Source organism: Tenrec ecaudatus, chromosome 1 (genome assembly GCF_050624435.1).
Source record: "Tenrec ecaudatus isolate mTenEca1 chromosome 1, mTenEca1.hap1, whole genome shotgun sequence".
In the NCBI taxonomy this organism is placed as follows: Eukaryota; Metazoa; Chordata; class Mammalia; order Afrosoricida; family Tenrecidae; genus Tenrec; species Tenrec ecaudatus.
In genome coordinates, this window is record NC_134530.1 from 49,601,795 (window position 1) to 49,620,080 (window position 18,286).

At 47.4% G+C, this 18,286-nt stretch overlaps 1 non-coding gene across 1 annotated transcript; it reads right to left on the minus strand.

The window, feature by feature from the left end:
- Nucleotides 1-1,090: 1,090 nt before the first annotated feature.
- LOC142437895 (small nucleolar RNA SNORA26) lies at nucleotides 1,091-1,213 on the minus strand. The gene has a single exon (XR_012782397.1). It is a non-coding gene; the product is annotated as a small nucleolar RNA SNORA26 (small nucleolar RNA).
- Nucleotides 1,214-18,286: the final 17,073 nt, after the last annotated feature.

Here is an 18,286-nt window from a genome sequence, read left to right on the forward strand (position 1 = left end):
TCAATTGTATCAAGCACATGTGTACATATGTTGTCACCAACATTTCCAAAACGTCTTCTTTCTACTTGAGCCCTTGGTATCAGCACCTCTTTTCCCCTCCCCTCCCCCCACTCTTCCACCCTCGTGGCCCCTTGATAAATTATAAATTATTATTATTTTCATATCTTACACCGTCCGCTGAATCCCTTATCCCACGTTACTGTTGCTTGTCGCCCTCAGGGCATGGGGGAGGGGGCCGGGGGAGTGGGGATTGTACATCGATCCCTTCAGATTTCTTTATGTCCCCAAAGACTCAAGGAACACCGAAAGGGAACGCTATCAGAGTCCACCAAGGATGCACTAAACCCACCTGGGTGTGGGATCAGCCAAAGAGTGCAGAGTGCTTCCAGGCAGCGTTACACACATGGAAACACCACTTGCAGGAATGTGTAGACCTAGATAGGAGATATGTCGAGAAACAATAACTTCCTATTTTGGTTTGTTTTGTTTTATAAATGTATCGGTGATTTTGTTACAGTCGTGAGAACTGCTTGGTCAGCACCAGATACCTAAGAGAATGACTTGCTGCACCGGGGTCTCGGGACCACCGTCTGAGAGGCCAGCAGATCCCTTGGCACCACATCCCCAAAGACGATGTTCTGCGTTCTACTTTGGTGAACAGCACCTGGGGTCTTAAAAGCTTGAGTGGCCATCGAATGTCCAATTATTGGTCCCTCCCTACCGGGGGCGCAGAGAAAAGGGAAACCAACCAAAGATGCACGGAAACAGTGAGCCCAAGGCCTAATGGACAGACAACTCGCTAACCAAAGCTGCCTGGTGACTGGCTACCATGGCAGACGTTGCTGAGAGGAATGACCGTAAGAGAGCCTGGATAGCGTGGAAGAGAAATGTAAAACGAAACAAAACTTAAAATCGTTTAATAGGTCTGTGTGTGTGTGTGTGTGTGTGTGTGTAACCACCCAAAGGTTGCTCTTTGAAATAAAGTATTGTGCACACATGTGTACATAGTCTCTGCCTCATACTAAGTCCCGCATGAGAACCCCATATATAGGTGCCCACACTCTGAGGACAACGCACTTCCTTTGGGTTCAGCGGTGACTCAAGACGGGCTCCAAAGAAGAGTTCCACGGGCCTCATCTCTGGATTGTATGGAGGGGTGCTTTGCCAGTCTGTGTTCCCCTCTTAAAGCACTGCAGCAACCTTAAAGGGGCACAGGGCAGGGCGAAAAGAGCAGTCTCACTAATCTGCTGAGAGACTGCTGGAACCCCAAGACTATAGACCTTAGTCACCCTGGAACTGATCTCACCTCTGGGGTTCAACTCTCAACCAGTAATAAACAGGCTGATAAGGTGAACAATCACACCGGAAGGATGTGCATGCCTTCCCGGTCATGAAAGACCCAAAGGGCAGCACCTGCTGGAGAGATATCGGAGAGATATCACAGAAGGCAGGCAGAGGGATAACGGGGGTGGGGTGGGGTGGTGGTGGAAACACCAAGAGGACGAGGAGAGAGTGCTGTTATCTATCCTGCGGGGTTTTCAACTCGGGTCACAAAGCCAAATGTGTATGAATGGTTGATTGGTAACCAATTTGCGCTGTCAACTTCCACCCAAATCACAAATCACAGTTTTAAAAAGAGAAAGTGCAAGGAAAGCTGAGTTTGTGAAGATTTCAGTGTGCGTGCGTGTGTGTGTGTGTGTTGGGGATGGGTGGGGGGATGTCCCACAACAGAATCAAATAAGCCTCTGATCAACGCTTAATCTAGACATACATAGAGAATTTTAATAATATAAACATAATTTTGTAAAAAATGTCCTTAAAACCTTTGCCCGTCCGTATGTTCACGTGTGCAACGCAGTGACACCAATCACGGGAACGATGTGCCGTCAGCAGCACCAGGCTGCTTTGTCCACTGAGTTCTGACCCTCCCCCTGGACGGGACCCCCGGAATCACTTCTGTCTGGGGCTCTTCATGCTGTCCCTCTGCCAGAAATACAATCTACACACACCCGTCTGCATCTCTTCCCCACAGCTCCACCTGGTCACGATTCAAGTATCTGTTAAGTCTTCCTGTAAAAGCCAATTCCTCCGAAAGGCCTTGCCTGATCCCCAAGACCAGCCTGAGCTCCAAGATGACACAGTCACCAGGCCTCTGCCTTCATCCTTATGATGATGTACACACTGCTATCCTACTCCCTCGATGTCCGGGCCCTTGTTTATCCATGTGTCTATCTAACCCGTGTCTGTATTTTTCCAGTTTTCAGCACAAAGCCTGGCACACAGTGGTGCTCAAGTATTTCCCCAGCAAATGAGTTAACAAAGGAACCCAGTCGGGGCAGGCGAGGAAAGAGGAACTGTGGGGACAGATCGCCCCCCGCTGGAAAGCGAGAGTACCAGTCACCCAGGACATCAGCTCCCGACAATTGGGAGTCCTACTTCTTACCTCTTGAGGTCTTCTTGGAAACAGCCATCTCCTACCCAGACACCTACCAACCCACCTACCAACCCACCTCGGCTCTGCCTTCTCATCCCTGCTAACTCACCATGGGTCTCCTTCCAGCCTTGGAGCATCCACCCCTACCGGTGACGGACCCTACACCCATCCTCCAAGCACCGGAGATCCTACCTGCCCCCCACCCCTGCCCCGCAGCTCCCCAAATGCCACTGTGACCAACTCAGACGCCTCTGCACAATGAAAGCAGTCCTCCCTCCTAGACCTTTCGCTTTGCATCAAAACAGGCCCAAGATTCTTCCATTGATCGCCTTTCCCCTTTCTCTCTAATCAATCTATCAGAAAGTGGTTGCCTGGAGCTTTGTGGTGGAGATGGGGAAGACTGGTGGGCAGGAAGCAAGGGGATTTGGTTGTGGGGGGTGGCGAAGGAAGAAAGGGGGTTGGCAAGGTGGGATTCTGAGAGAGCCCTACTAACAGGAGAGCCTCCTAACAAACAGGTTGTTTGGGGGGGAGGGAGGTGAGAAGACCCCCCCAAGGTGAGATATTTAGAAAATGGTGAATGAATGCCCCACGACTACCTTGACGGACACATTCCACAATGCAGAGACAGGGGTCCATAGAAGGAGATAATAAACCAAACCAGCTCACTACCATCGCCTGGACTCACCGTGTGACCCTATAGGACAGGGTAGAACTGCCCCTGTGGGTTTCTGAGGCAGTAATTCTTTTCGAGAGCAGCTGGTTCTTTCCAACTGCTGCCCGTAAAGCGGTAGCAGCCTAGCCACTCTGCCACCAGGGCTGAATGTACTGATGAACATGGAGACTCAGTGGAGGAGGCTCAGGGAGGAGACCCGGGCTCTGTGGTCAGAGGTGGGAGAGCAGGAGGATATTGCCCTGGCCTGGGCCACCCTGGCAGAGGGTGAACCCGGACAGTGAGTGGCGATCCAGGAGGAACAGAGCTGGCTGCCCCAGGGTGAGCATGGTGAGGACCTGACTACACCTGTGTCTCCCCAAAAGGCCCCAGTTCCAGGCCCTTCCCCCCGCCGTGCATTCAAATAGGGCTAGGGAGAGTGACAGGTCCTTAATGACCCTGGGTTCTCTTCAGAGCAGCCTGTGGTCACTGGGGGAGCACAAGGGGAGCCAAAGCCAGAGTTCAGGTTATTGATTTCCAGCCCCAAAGGTCAGCCTCAGGGGCAGAGAGATTGGTGTGGCTCCGGTGGGAGGCTCCGGGGACAATAGTGGGTCTGTGCCACACAGCCTGGTGTGCCGGGCTGCACCCTGGCTCCCCACCATCCACACACCACTGCCCTGCCCCCAGGCCTGCCCTGCCAGAAACTTGGGCCTGACTGGGGATTCTTTCAACGCTGTCAGCACCATTGTGCTAAGTGGGGGCCAATCCTATCCTCCCATAAGGATGGTTGAAGGCCTGGCGCATAGCAGAAGTCAACAGATACTATTTTCTCCCCTGACCTAGAAGAGGGGAGGCAAGATGACCTCAACATTGTGTCCCGTGTTCACTCTGTGTTCACAGTCACAGATGCAAAAAGAGATCACAGAGACCATAAATCCACTCCCCCCCTATGGGGAAACTGAGGCCCAGAACGGAAGAAATGTGTCTAAGTTCACAACGTGAGTTAGTGGCTAGAGCTAGGACTAACCTACCTGGTAGAACCCAGAATTTTCTAAGCCACCCCACTCCAGCCCCAGCCACCCCTGTCATTCTTACCATCTCACCTCAGGTCTAATGCAGTGCCACTCCTCGGTGAAGCCTGCCATAAAGGACGCAGCCCGTCTTTATCTGTCCCATCACACGCCCTATCTGCTTCTGTTACATGTCCCAGCCACAGTCCGATGTGCTTGTCGGGTTATGGATCAAAGCAGAGCCACTCATTTTCTCCTCCACTGAGCAGATAGGGAGGCCAAGGTTCAGAAACCAATTCTGAATTTTAACTGCATTCCCTGGTTGAAAGGGTTTTAACAGGAATCCAGAGACCTGTATCTCTAGTACATTAAGGCGCCCTGGTGGCATAGTGGTTACAAGTTGGGCCGCTAAGCTTGAGGCTAGCAGTTCAAAACCACCAGCTGCTCCGTCGCAGAAAGATGGGACTTTCTACTCTAGTAAAGAGTTGTAGTCTCCGAAACGGACAAAAGCAGTTCTACCCTGTTGGGCCTCTGTAAGCACGGACTGGCCCAGTAGCTGCCAACAATGGGCTGAAACATGACATTGTGAGGAGGTGTAGGGCCAGGCAGTGGTGGGCTCTGTTGTACACAGGGGCAGCACCTCACAAGAAGACCTTGAGCAAGCCCTTTGAACGTGGAGTGTCATTTGGTGGGACAGTGGGTAACATGTTGGGCTGCTAACCGCTAGGTCAGCACTTTGAAATCACCAGCTGCTCCGCAGGAGAAAGATTAGGTTTCCTACCGCCCCGCACCCGGTAAAGATGCTCCGTCTCAGAAACTCTGAGGCAGATCTACCCTGTCCTACAGGGTTGCTTTGAGTTGGAGTCGACTCCACAACCGTGAGCTTGGTTTGGTTGCACGTTTACAAAATAGAGTTTTGGGAAGATAAGCTTACCTCTAAGATCTGCTGTGCAGTGTCACTACGGGTCAGGACTAACTCGATAGCACCTACTAACAACGACGACAACAACAACATCTGTCGAAATGCAAGCAGCACCGACGATGACATGTGAATACGGACTCCCAGGTCAGCCTGGCAGGATTTGGATGTGAATTCCATCCATTATGCTATGACCTGGACAAATGTATCAAGCCCTCTGTACTTCATGCCTACCTCTTAAGCTGCTGGGGGCATGACATGAGATCATTCGGTCAAAGCATCAGCACACAGTGAATCTTCAGAAAACATGAGCTATAATTATTCCCCCCTATTCGTAATACTCTGGTCTCACCACCTCAGACTCCAGAAAGACCCCTCCAACGTTGGTGTTTTTAAAATGACCTGAGTGTCTTTCCTCATTCTACCAGGGTCAGCCTAGCAGAGTGGTGACGAGCATGACTTCGAAGCCATCAGAGAACAAGGAGAACAGCCTACAGATCAGAAGAAAATACTCAGGAGCCACGTGTCCAAGAACGAGCCAGTTCCCAAAACATATAAAACTCTGAGAACACTGTGTCAACTAGATAACAAGACAGAAACTTCTGTTTAACATCAAAATGATGAACGACCAATCAAAAATGGGCAAAGAACGTGAACAGACATCTTATCAAAGCAGACATTCAAACAGTCACCAGACGCATGAAAAGATGTTTAACTTTATGAGCCATCAGAGAGGTGTCTAATCAAAACTACAGTGAGACGCCACCTGATCCCCAACAGAACAGCAAGAGTAAAAAAATATAACTAAGATAAACAGGTGTTGGAGAGAATGTGAAGAAGCTGGAACTCTCAAGTGCTGGTAGGCATGTAAAAAGGTGTAACCGCTGGAAAACTATTTTGGTTTTTCCTCAAACAATTGGCTACGGTCCAGCCATCCCAGATCCCAAAGAAGTGAAAACAGAATGCAAACTGGAACTTGAACACTCATGTTCATGTTAGCCCTGTTCACAGTAGCAGATAACCTGAATGGGTCAACAATACGTGGAGCACACAGACAAGTGGAATATTACTCAGCCACGAAGAAGAATGGTCCTGGTGCCTGCCACGGCCTGAAGGAACCTGGAACATGTTGAGCAAAATAATTTGATGGCAAAAGGGTAAAACACTGACCGATCCCATTTAGATGTGAACAAATACTTAGACAACTAAGATTATTAGCGGCTGCCCGGGTGAGAGAGCAGCCCTGGGGTCATAGTGGGCAACACATTGGGCAAGGTCAGCAGTTCAAAACTAGCAGCCCCTCTGAGGGAGAAAGATAAGATTGTCTCCTCTCCATAAGCATTAAAGCCTCAGAAACCCCCCAGAGACAGTTCTGCTCTGCCCTATAGTGTCTCTATAGGCTGGAATGAGCTCTATGGCCGTGTGAGTTGACAGAGATAGGGATTAGAGGAAAGCAGGAGGGGAGATTTGGGCTGCAGGGACATTAAGTTGATGTTAATGGTGTGGAATAATTCGGAAAGGTATAAGCCATCGTGGGGCACAACGTGAAGCGTGTTGTCAATGTCACTGAGTTGAACGCATAGACGTGTGGAATCAGCAAGCATTTTGGGTGTCTACTCTCACCACAATTAGGAAAAAGGGCAAAAGGACTCCCAGCCTGGCCTAGATAATTCAGCGCTCGTCTACTCGGTGAAAAGATCGTGGTTTGAACCCTCTTGGAATCACCGTGGGAGATAGGCCTGGCGATCTGCTTCTGATTGGCCAGAAACCAAAAACCCAAATGCAGTGGATCAGTCTCACGGTCCACATGCAGGTCCTGGGAGTCAGAATCAGAAGTGCAGCAACTCACAATACCAATAGCCACAGGGCTGAAAAGAGGGGCGCCTGTGGGCAGGCACGGTCCAGGGAACTGCCCTCCTCTGCAGCCCAGGTTCTGCAAGAGTGACCCAAGAGAGAGGAAGCCAGGCGCACCGCTCACCAGCAGAACGGGGAAAGGAGTGAAGCCCAAGACAGGCGACTGTGAAGATGGAGGGCTTTGGGCAGGGGGCTTTGGAGAAAATGGGGGCTTGGTAGAAAAGATACTATGATGGGACTTTCGAAACTCATTGAGGGTGTTTCCCTGATAAATGGTGTAGGACCTAGACTCTAAAGGAAGGTAGGTAGAGTTCAAGGACAACACAAAGCCGTGCCAGAAAGCTACTTGGTCCCAGGGTGCTACTGGGTCCCAGGGTGTCAGCATGGGTTATCAATGTAGTTGAAAATGATCATTTCACTGTGCTGAGAGGAAGAGGAATGGGGCGCGAAGTCTTCGTTCAGCATAACAGGAAATCAATAGGTAATGTCTGAAATGGATAAATCAAGGACTAGACATACATGCGTATTATTTAGAGATGGGGAAATACCCACCAGACGAAACGGCTCAATGAGTGGCTGCCTCGTGGGAGTGGAGGGGGTGGGTTGGCCAGAAGACTGTTGTTTTTCATTATAATTCTTTCAATACTGATCGACTTTTTTAAACCACGTGCATTAATTATTTTTTAAAAAGAAGCACATTCGAATGAGCCAGACCTAAGATCCACATCTTGTGAACTTTGTGTGCTATGTGACTTACCCCCCTCTCCAGCAAAATGGGGACCAGAACAGGAAGGCTGACAACCCAAAGCAACATTTCACCTCGTGTCCTCGTGCACTTAGTACGTGCCAGAGAGATACTCGGCACTCAGCAGTTGTCACTGCAGCGTCAGGGAAGAGTAGGTTAAAGTCGCATTTGGAAAAAGAACAGCATTTGGTGAGTCACTCTGACCCCTGCTTCCCATGGCACAGGACAGCCACTGGTCACAAAGGCACAGACACTAGATGAGTGACAGTTGGAGGGGATGTGGCCCACAAACCAAACGCACTCGAGGTACAGTGAGAATCACAGCACGGTTTGGCAGCCATCGGGGACAATCCCATCAGGCACCTTGAGTCCCCAGCAACTCCCACCTGGAGGGTGGGTTCTAGCCAGAGTCAGCATTTTCTCCTCCTGCCTTTACCTTGTGGGGGATGTGTCAGAAGGAAAAGATGTAGAGGCTGTCAGGGGCAAGGTCAGAGATCAGCTGGGGTCAGGAAGTCCATTTCACGGAGGTCACTCTCCTCTCCTTTCAATCTAATGAAGCCATTATTGGTGAAAGCAAGCGCCTGGCGTCTTGCTCTGTGAAGCAGGACCGGCATGGGGAGCAGGGCTGAAAGGAGGAAGGAGGCTCCCTTGGCTCACCCTGCTTCACCCAATTCAACAGGCCTGAGAGGTGAGAGGTGGCAGGATCCCACCCGATGTAGGAAGCGTCTTGTCTCTGGTGTGGGATGAGGATGACAGCATGGGAGAGAAAAAAGATTCCCCCCCCCCCCAAGCGTAATTAGGAATGGAGCCTCTCTCTCACTCACACACAAATCATATTGCTTTAGATCGTCAGCACTGGAAGAAACCTTCCTTTAATGACTGACCCAGCTAGCTCATTTTATACTAAAAAACCACTAAAAACCACCCACCAACTAGGTACCTCTCCTGATATCACAGAGTAAATCAATAGACTGGAACTATATACGTATAGTCTACATTTTCTTTATTTTTTGCCGTGTTTCTCTTCTCTAGATATACGTTCTATACAAGCAGGAATTTTTAATCTGTTTTGTTCACTGATGTCTCCCTAGTGCTTTGAACAGTGCTACCTAACACATAATAAATGCTCAATATATGTTTGTTAAATGAGTGAGTGAGTGAATGAATGAATGGGATGAATTAATGGAAACACTGCATACATCATATTCCTTTCCTGGAGAATCACATAGCATATTGTCATACTAAATCACATAGCATAGTGTCATACTAAATCAATAGCATAGTGTCATACTAAAGGCATTGAAAAGCCGACATAGCAAACCTAGTTAACATAGTAGTTTCCAAATGATTTAACTATAGAATTTTTTTAGTGGTAAGATGTATTAATCATCCATGGGACTAGCATTCTGAGGGCTTTTCAGCGAGATATAGTTTTCTCAAATGCACATCACACTTAGAGCAACTGTACACGCCCATCACAGAGTTTTCAGAGCATTAAAGAACTAAGATCTGGGTTTGGACGGTCATTCAGGAGACGACCTACGTTGGCTCTGGGCAGTGCTTGATCTACACAACCAGGAGTTAAGGAGAAGGGCAATCACTCAGTAGAGAAAAATCACAAGCTTACATGTAGCATCTGGGAAAGATGCTACTTTAATTGGGAGTTTTACAGGCGCCCACAAAAGGCAGCCATCTCTGCCTGCTCTGCTTAGACCCGGTACCCCGTACCCTCTCTTCAAGGCTACACTTCCTAATTATATGAAATATGTAATTCCCCTCCACATATCTTCCCCTCATTGGTAAAATGAGGGGGCACCAGTCATTGTAACTTACTGCTGCTGTTGTTAGGTGCGCTGACTCATAATAACTTCATCAGAACCAAATGTCGCTCAGTTCTGCCCCATCCTCACCGTCACTGTTCTATTTGGAGCCACGAGAACTGTGGTGGCAGCATCCATACCAGAACTGTGGGCTTTGGAGTCCAACAAGCGTGGGTTCAAATCCGCCTCTGAGCTGCATTAAGCAAGAGTCAGTAAGTTTCCATTTCCTTTACCATAAAGTGGGAATATTAACACCTATGATCTAGGGGGCCCTGGTGGCATGGTGGTTATGCATTAGGCAGCTAACTGCAAGGTCAGCGGTTCCAAACCACCAGCTGTTCATCTGGAAAAAGATGATGCTTTCTACTCCCCCAAACAGGGGCAGTCTCAGACAGGGCAGCTCTACTCCGTCCTTCAGGTCGCGCCACACTGGAATCCACTCGACGGCAGTGAGTTTGTGGGTTGGTTTGTTTTGGGGGAAATGTCGTTTGAGGCTATTGAAAGGCTTGGATGAGATAAGAAAAATTCCCTGTATTTTTTTATAATTAATAGCTGTTACTATCACTATCTACCAGAATGTAAGATCAAAGAGGGCAGGGCTTTTGGTTGATATTGTCTACGGATCTATCTCCAACGCTTGGAACAATGAATGCCTGGCATGGAGAAAATGATCAGTAAATACTCTGTGAATGTTGAATAATGATTATCGTTGCTATTATTACTTAAAGACCTCTTTCAGCTCTTTTATGAACTTTTGATCCTACACAAGAGGAACTTGAGCTAGAGATATCTTGCTTAAAGAGCCCATCTTTTCTCGTTTACCTGGGGATCGTTACTCCCAGGAAACAATGCACGAGAAACTTGCAGTACTTGTCTGGAGAACAACGCGCCAAGCCTGCCTGCTGTTCCCAGACCACGAGAACCTCCGTGGCCCGCAGGGCATGAGACAAAGAAAGCTACAGTTGACCCTGAACAACACAGGTTTGAACCGCACAGGCTCATTGAGAGTGGGTTTTTACTTTCCTAATGCAGCGAGCTCAAGTGCTGCCAACATCTGCTTCAAGCCTCATGTGATGGATCGAAACAAGGTTGCACTGCGCTCTCGAGCACATTACCGTAGCAACAGGAAAGTTCCAAGCATAAGTGAGCTCAAGCGGTTCAAACCCATGTTGTCCAAGAGTTAACGCTAAATAACTAATACAGATTACTCTACTAGCCTGCCTTGCCTTCCAAGATCTGGGTCCACTTTCATCCCCCTCCTTCCCAGAAGCCTCTCTTTTCCTGGTGCAGGTTTATAAACTAACTGCATGGTGATCCTGGTCTCAGTGGGGGCCCAAGATCATCTCACCACCTGAAAACACAAGATGGGGCAGTTGGGAAGCCAGTCGGGGGCGGAGGGGGGCGGCGGGTAGGTACAGGGAAATGGATTGGGGCAGATGAAGGGTTGCAATAAACAGGCTTGTCAAGGAAAATAGTAATAATTAGATCATTCCATAAATATTGCATACTTCTGATCAGAACCTGGACACACATCAGGGTAAAGAAAGTGTTTGTTACTGTTCTAAGGGGGAAAGATCCCCAATTTATGCATAATTTATAGAGACACCTTTATTAAGTTTTAAACAAAACAAAGGCAAATTGTCCAGATGAGGGAGACCATGAGCAGAAGAGCATAATGTTGTCCACTTAATTAGGCCACAGAGAACAACAACAACAACAACAAACTGTCCAAAAATCTTGATTGGCAGCAGATCAATTCATCACAGTGGTAGGCAGGACTACAAAAGTGGGAAAGGGGTCAGGATTAAGTAGGGACCCTACTGAAGCTAGAAACACTTACAAGACTGGTTCAGAGCCCTTTGATCAAGGCCACCAGTGTAGGACTCATGGCTATGTGACTGTCTTACCCCAATCTCCATCAAGGGCGCGCCTAGACAACTCCTTAAGGGTGAGTACCCCTCCCTGGTCTGATGGTAGTCTATTTTCACACACACTCACACACACACATTGTCAATGGTCAGAAAGGACTCAACGGAGGCTGATTCCATTTGGACACTCAAAACTGGCTCCAGGACTAGCGCTGTAGCCTTCCACTAACCGGAGCTCAGAATTTCAGCTCTGCTCTATGACCTACAATAATCAGTAGATAAAAATAATCATAATCAGTAGATAGTATACAGTAGATGAGACTTCTTACTCACAAGCTGTCTGGGCAGAGAAGATAACTTTCTAGCACACGGTTCACTTGGTGTCATTGGTTAAAAACAAAACAAAAAAACCTCTAAGTGGAACAGATGCATGATATGCCAATCCCCTGGCTCTGGAAACTTTCCTGATGGAAATAAAGATCCTTACTGACTATGCAAAGGCATTAGACTGTGGCCCATAACAAACTAGGAATAGTCGTGAGAAGAATTGGGAATTTGAGGACACGTAATTGAACTCATAGGGAACCTGTACATGGGTCAAGAGGCAGCTGTGCAAACAGGAAAAGGGCATACTGCATGGTTTAAAATCAAGAAAGGTAATTAAAAAAAATCTAGAAATGTGTGTGTCAGGGTTATAGCCTCTCACCCTACATATTCAACCTGTATCCTGAGAAATTGAATTACATGAAGAAGAATGCAGCATGAAGATTGGAGGAAGGCTTATAAACAGCCTGCGGTACGCAGAGGACACGGCTGCGCTCGCTGAAAGTGAGGACTTGAAGTACTTGCTGATGAGGGTCAAGGATGGCAGCCTTCAGTGTGGATTAAAAGTCAATTTAAAAGGATCAAAATCCTCACAATTGGAGCCATCGCTAACATCCTAATAAATGGAGAAAAAATTGAAGTTGTCAAGGACTCTGTCTTGCTTGGATCCACAATCAATGCTCATGAAATCTGCGGTAAAGAGATCAATAGATGTAATGCATTGAGTACATCGGCTGCACAAGCGCTCTCTAAAGTGTTGAAAGGCAAAGATGTTACTGTCGGGTCAGCTAGAGACCTGGATGACCCATCCCAAATGGCCTCACACACTTCATTCCAGTGGTCAGGTCCAGATGACTCAACCCAATGTCTGTCAGGATTGGGATGGAGGCAAGCCACCCGACCCCTATAAAATCCAATGTGGCACCCCTGGACGGCCATCAGGTCCCCCAAATCATGAGGTGACCTATTCCGTGATTGAAGTGTGTACTTGGCTTATGAAATCATTGCTCTGCCTACCTCTTGGGCTGTGTATCATGATGTCTTGCAGATGTGGCTCCTTCCTTGGTGTTAGCAACACCTACGGAAAACCCTGCTTGCTTTCCTCCAAGGAGGAAAAGCCCGGCGACATCAACTTTTGGCACACAGCAATGACTTTGAGGACCAATGTCTGCCTGACCCAAGCTATGATATTTTCAATTGCCTTATTTGCATGTGAAAGTTGAATATTAAGTAAGGCAAACTGAAGAAGTATCCACACATTTGAATGACAGTGCTGGTGAAGAACTCTGAAAATACCATGGATTACTACAAGAGTGTCCCTTAGAAGCAAGGATGGTGAGACTTCAAGTCAATTATTTTGGATGTTATCAAGAGAGATCAGTCCCTGGAAAAGGATATCATGTTTGGTAAAGTAGAAGGGAGAGAGAGAGAGAGAGAGAGAGAGAGAGAGAGAGAGAGAGAGAGAGAGAGAGAGAAAGCGGCTTTTTTTTTTTTTAAGAAAGCGGCTTTTGACGAGATGGATGGACACAGTGGCTGCAACAATGGGCTTGGGATGGTGCAGAAATGGGCAGTGTTTTGTTTTGTTGTCACTGTGAGTCAGAATAAACTTGTTCTCACCGAACATTGACAACAATACCTGTCCAACTGTCCTCTACACAATGGGAGCCTAGATCTCCTGGCCAGGTAAGTCCACTTCAGAGGGCTATAAACTTAATGCTATGCATGCCCCTTAGCATCACCAGGCTCCCCAGCGGGCCCATACTGGCATAGGAAGCCTCAGGCCACAAAAGGTGTTGGGGGTCAAGGCCAAATCCAGTCCCCCTACTTCATAAGACTTGTTGCTAAGGTGATGGATTGGCATTTGTTTGCATATGTTTAAGTTTGGCTCGGCTATTTAAAAAAGACAAACGTTATCTTACTCAGATTATTTCCTGAAGTCAAATACAGAAAGCCAAACATAATTCTTTTTCCTACAGCATTGAAACACCAGGTCTTGTCTTCCTAACTAGGGGGTAACTTATTGGAATGCCCAGTTTCTTCTTTGCTTTTTTTTTTTTTTTGGTGTATCATCATATGCGTTAACCCCACTGCCATCTAGTGTCAATTCTGACTCTAGTGACTCCCTACAACTTAGTACATACTGTTTATTTGAATCCCCCACCAAACTTGGAGCACTCCATGAGGGAAGGAAGGGTCTGGTTTGCCAAAGTTTCCATAGGGTGCAGCACAAGGGATGCATCGCAGTGTTCAGTTTCTGGGGTAGTTTTCCCTGGTTCTTGCTTCTCAACACTGAAGGAATTCACGCAGCAGAAGCATTTTTGCAATCCACGTAAGTTTTATGAGGGAATGAGACATTCCGGGTAGCACCGTGTCAAAGAGGACATGCTGTCCCTGGAAAGCATGCAGGACCGCATGGCAGGGTCGTGGGAAAGTTCCTGACTGAAAATGGCCTCTCTGGAGGAGCTTGGAAAAACCGTGTGGAAAGACGGGGAGCTGATATCAAAAAGTTCAAGAAGAAAGAAAATGTTTTGAAAATGATGGTGGCAGCAATGTTTGATCTAATTGAATTATGAATCGTTATAACATCTGTAAGCGCTTCCAATAAAATGATTTTAAAAAACCAACATCAAAAAACACATGGAAAGAGTATCGGAACACGAGAGCGACTGCCCTTGGTTTCTGCTTTTTATCCCCTCCTATCCCACTTGAGGGGCCATCGTTGAGAGTATTGACCATTCTTAGTGGTTGAGTTCAGGGGCACCTGTGATATGAAGTCAATGGTGCCTGGTGTGTGTGCCCAAGTTGACCTTCACCTGTGTCTAGATGACCTTGGTCTGCGGGTGCCAGCTTTGGATTGTCCTCATAAGTGTCTACTGTGTGCCTGATTTCTTTCAAAGCCCGTTGTTGTGGCATGGCCAGCTAATTTTTGTTTAGGTTAAGCATTCTGTGGAGACGACCCCTTTATCCCTCCTCTGCCTACCTTTCAATACTAGCCACTGACTAGCTGTCCTCAAGAAGAGAGACCCAAAAAAGGGAAAGTTTAGCCATGAGTCCCACTTCTCACATGGAAAGAACACATTAAGGGTTGCTTTTTTATACAAAAGAGACCCCAATCTCAAATATAATGTAAGAAGACCATTTATTAACTCTTAAAGGACAAAGGCAGTACATCACTGCATGAGGGAGGTCACTTGGATGCGGGCACAAGTGCACCTGAGGATTCAGTCAGGATACTTAAATAGGATATGGGACAAAGGAAATCATCAGAAGTTCGTGATTGGCACCATATCGATACATTAGTTACAGGTGGGGCTACAGAAGCAGGAACAACCCATGATTGGGTCATGTACATTATGTTAGGTGGAAGAGCTTACAAGATTGTCTAGAAGAAAAAAAAGTTGATCTAGGGCCCTCCTACCAAGGCAATGGGGCAGGACTGATAGGGTATGACTCATGACTATGCAACCCTGTCCCCCCCCACCACCTATTGTCCCCAGTCTGCTGATTTCCATCAAGGACACACAAAGGCTAGCCCCTGAGTCACACTGCCCCGCCTTGGAATAGCTGGAGGCAGGTGACTATGTCACAGTTCTTGTTTTACCAAGAGAAAAGTTTTCTTTTGGAAGACTCAGGGGATTGCAGAGAATTTATTTAGAAACTCTTGGGAGGACAAAAACTTTACCAGCCATGGTGGCTGGCGTAGATATTTCTTACCCTTGGCAAGCATATCAAGCATTTTTAAAGGCCTAGAGCAGGAGAATCTTAGGAACTTCCACTGGGGGATGGGGTGGTGGTGGTGGGGACAAGGGGTTCTGGGAAATGTAGTCCCAAGATGTTGTCTGAAACTCCTCAATGCTCTGTCCAAATCTCCATCTTCCTTTCTCAGAGGGGCACTTCCCAATGCACTCCACTTGAGGCCAAGATTATTTTTCTGCATCGTTAGTTAGTGATCAGAAGGAATTCAACGGAAGCTTAATCTACGTGGGGACTTTTGGTTTTCCCTGTCGCCCACAGTCTTCAGCAAATGGGGTACTCAGCATTTAAGCTCTAATACAGGGTGAGAAATCAATTATATGTCCTTTCCTCAGTCATCTTCTGCCTTTATATACACAATCTTTATGAGGTCCTGAACCCCTCCTCCGTTCTGGGAATAGCTTTGAGAGAGGTGGCCTAGGAAAATAAGTATTATGACTTATGTAATAACTTTCATGTGGGAGCAGTAGTGGGTCAGTGGTAACAGAACTCTTGCCTCCCATGAGGAAGATCTAGCTATTGCTTCTCATGTGCAGCCACACACCATCAATCAGTGTGATAATGCTGAACAGGATCCAGCAGAGCTTCTAGAATTGGATGGATCAGGAAGAAAAGTCGAGAGATCTCCTTCAGAAAATTGGCCAATGAACACCTTGTCGGTCACACAGCTCTGAGCTGCAATCATTCGTGGCAGTGGGGTAGGACTGGGCAGTGTTTTCTTGCGTCAGTACTTGCCATGAGTCAGGGGCCAATTAATGACAACTCATAACAACAGTAAATACTTCAATTAATGCCAATTCAGAAAAATTCTTGGCTGTCTTCTATGGGCCATTTCTATGCTACCTAAGTGGGAATGATGTGGGGCAGATACAGAAATGGACACCGCATGAATGATTCAGTGACCCAGGTGCTACAGGCAAGTGCATACTAGCTATCATAATAGTAAAAATCCACACGACTAAGGTCCTATTCTAAAGTTTCACATATCTGATCTAGATTTATTTTTATAGCATCTCTGAGATCCAAGTGCCTTCACTGTTCCCATTGGGCAGAGGAGAAAGCTGAGGCATGTGGGGGTTGAGGAACTTGCCCCAGGTGTTGTTGCCTTTTTTTGGTTTGCTGACTGATAGCCACCCTATGTGTTTATCTTCAAGGGAGCAATTCAGCTATGTCCATGTCTCCCACAGAAGTGCTGGTAGATTCATATGGTTAGCAATTAATATTAAATAAGTGTTCTTTTGTCCTACATTTCCAAAAATCCAGTGCCTTCCAATAGACTCCAACTTATAGGAATCCGATGTGTTGTTGTTAGGTGTGGTTGAGTCGATTCCGACTCCTTGCGACCCTAGGTCCAATGAAAGGAATCCACACCATCTTCTCGCTTGTTAAGTTTGAGGCCCCCCTCAAGGAGTGTCTCACTGCCCCCAGGGTTTCCTAGACGGTCATCGCTACAGTAGCCGACTGCAGCATCTTTCTCATGCACAGTTGGTAGGTTCAACCCGCCCACCTTCTGGTGAACAGCCAGGCGCTTTAAGCGCGGTGCCACCAGGGTGTCTGAAGAGCTGTAAAGAGAGTTGATTTTCAAACATGGCCAATCTGACTCCCACACCAGTATGCCTGTGAAAGTGCTAACAACGAAGGAAATCGGCTTAAAAACAGAGTTCAATGTCAAATCTACTCTGACTGTCTCTAATTCAGAAATTGTTATCTTCTCTCTCCACATTCTCCACATAAGTAATTTTACCCGTTTTTTTAGATACCCAAACCACTCTAAAATTATTTTGTGTTGCTGGAAATGGTCTCTTTAGAGTTGAAAAAAAGTCTCTTCATTAATTTAAAGTGTGTCAACCTCTCTCAGTTTGCAGGGCGTGGGGAGGAGGAAGTTGAAGAGAGTCGGTTTTCCGGGAAAAAACTTAAGAGGTGGAAACTCAGAGCATTTTCAAGTATCCTCGCTGGGAACCTAGAGTCTGGAATGAAATTCAGCACCATGGACAGAGCACCCGCCTCAGCACCCTGGACAGAGACACTGGTAAAGCCTGCCGGGAATCCAATCGAAGCCACGTGGACTCCCTCCCTTTTTCCTCTATTTTCCTCAACTAGGGCTCAATCACCTGCTCGTGAATTTTAGGGCTAGGTCAGTACATTTAAGAGAGCTACTTCCGGGAAGATAAGACACTTAGATGAAGAAGACTATGCAAATAAAAATGGCTTTGGCTGATGGTCTCAGAAAACTCTTGGTAGATCTGAGATAGGGTCCTCAGTGGGAACTGAGACATTGGTAATAGCCGGTAATTATATGTACTTTTAAAGGTAGACTAGCAAAGGGCCACAGTCTTTTAAAATATGCAATTCCCCAAAGCTCCATCCCGGAGCCCTCACATTCAAGGCTTACCCTTTTGGAGACCTCTGCGTGTAGAAAAGAAAGGGAAATAATTTCTATACGTTCCCTTCCTCTTTCCCCCGTTTTCCTACTTCCAATCATCCTGTTTCTCTCTCAAATGCCTGCGGGTGTGTGTGTGTGCCCGCACCCACCCACACCCAGACGTGTGGAGGGTGAGACGCAAGAGTGTGCAGGGTGAGACGCAAGAGAGGTTCCCGACACGTGGTGAAGAAAGAATTCGGTGCGAGCGGATGCCCCAAAAGGCGGCTCTGTCCCTTTAAATTGGTTGTAGCAGTGGGGGAGGGGAAATGGCCGGAGCTGGCATTGTCCAGTTTGAACTGAGCACCGGAAGTGAAGGGGCAGGGCCAGGGCCGTGCACTGAGCCCCGGCCCATTGTCCATCTCCTACCAGGGCAGTAACCACCCCCCTAGCTAACCCTCTTTATTTCCAAAAGGCTACCCCTTCAAATTAGACCACCCCCCGCCCTGCTTCAGTTCCCCCAACTCCTGTACTGGAAGGGAGCGCATTTT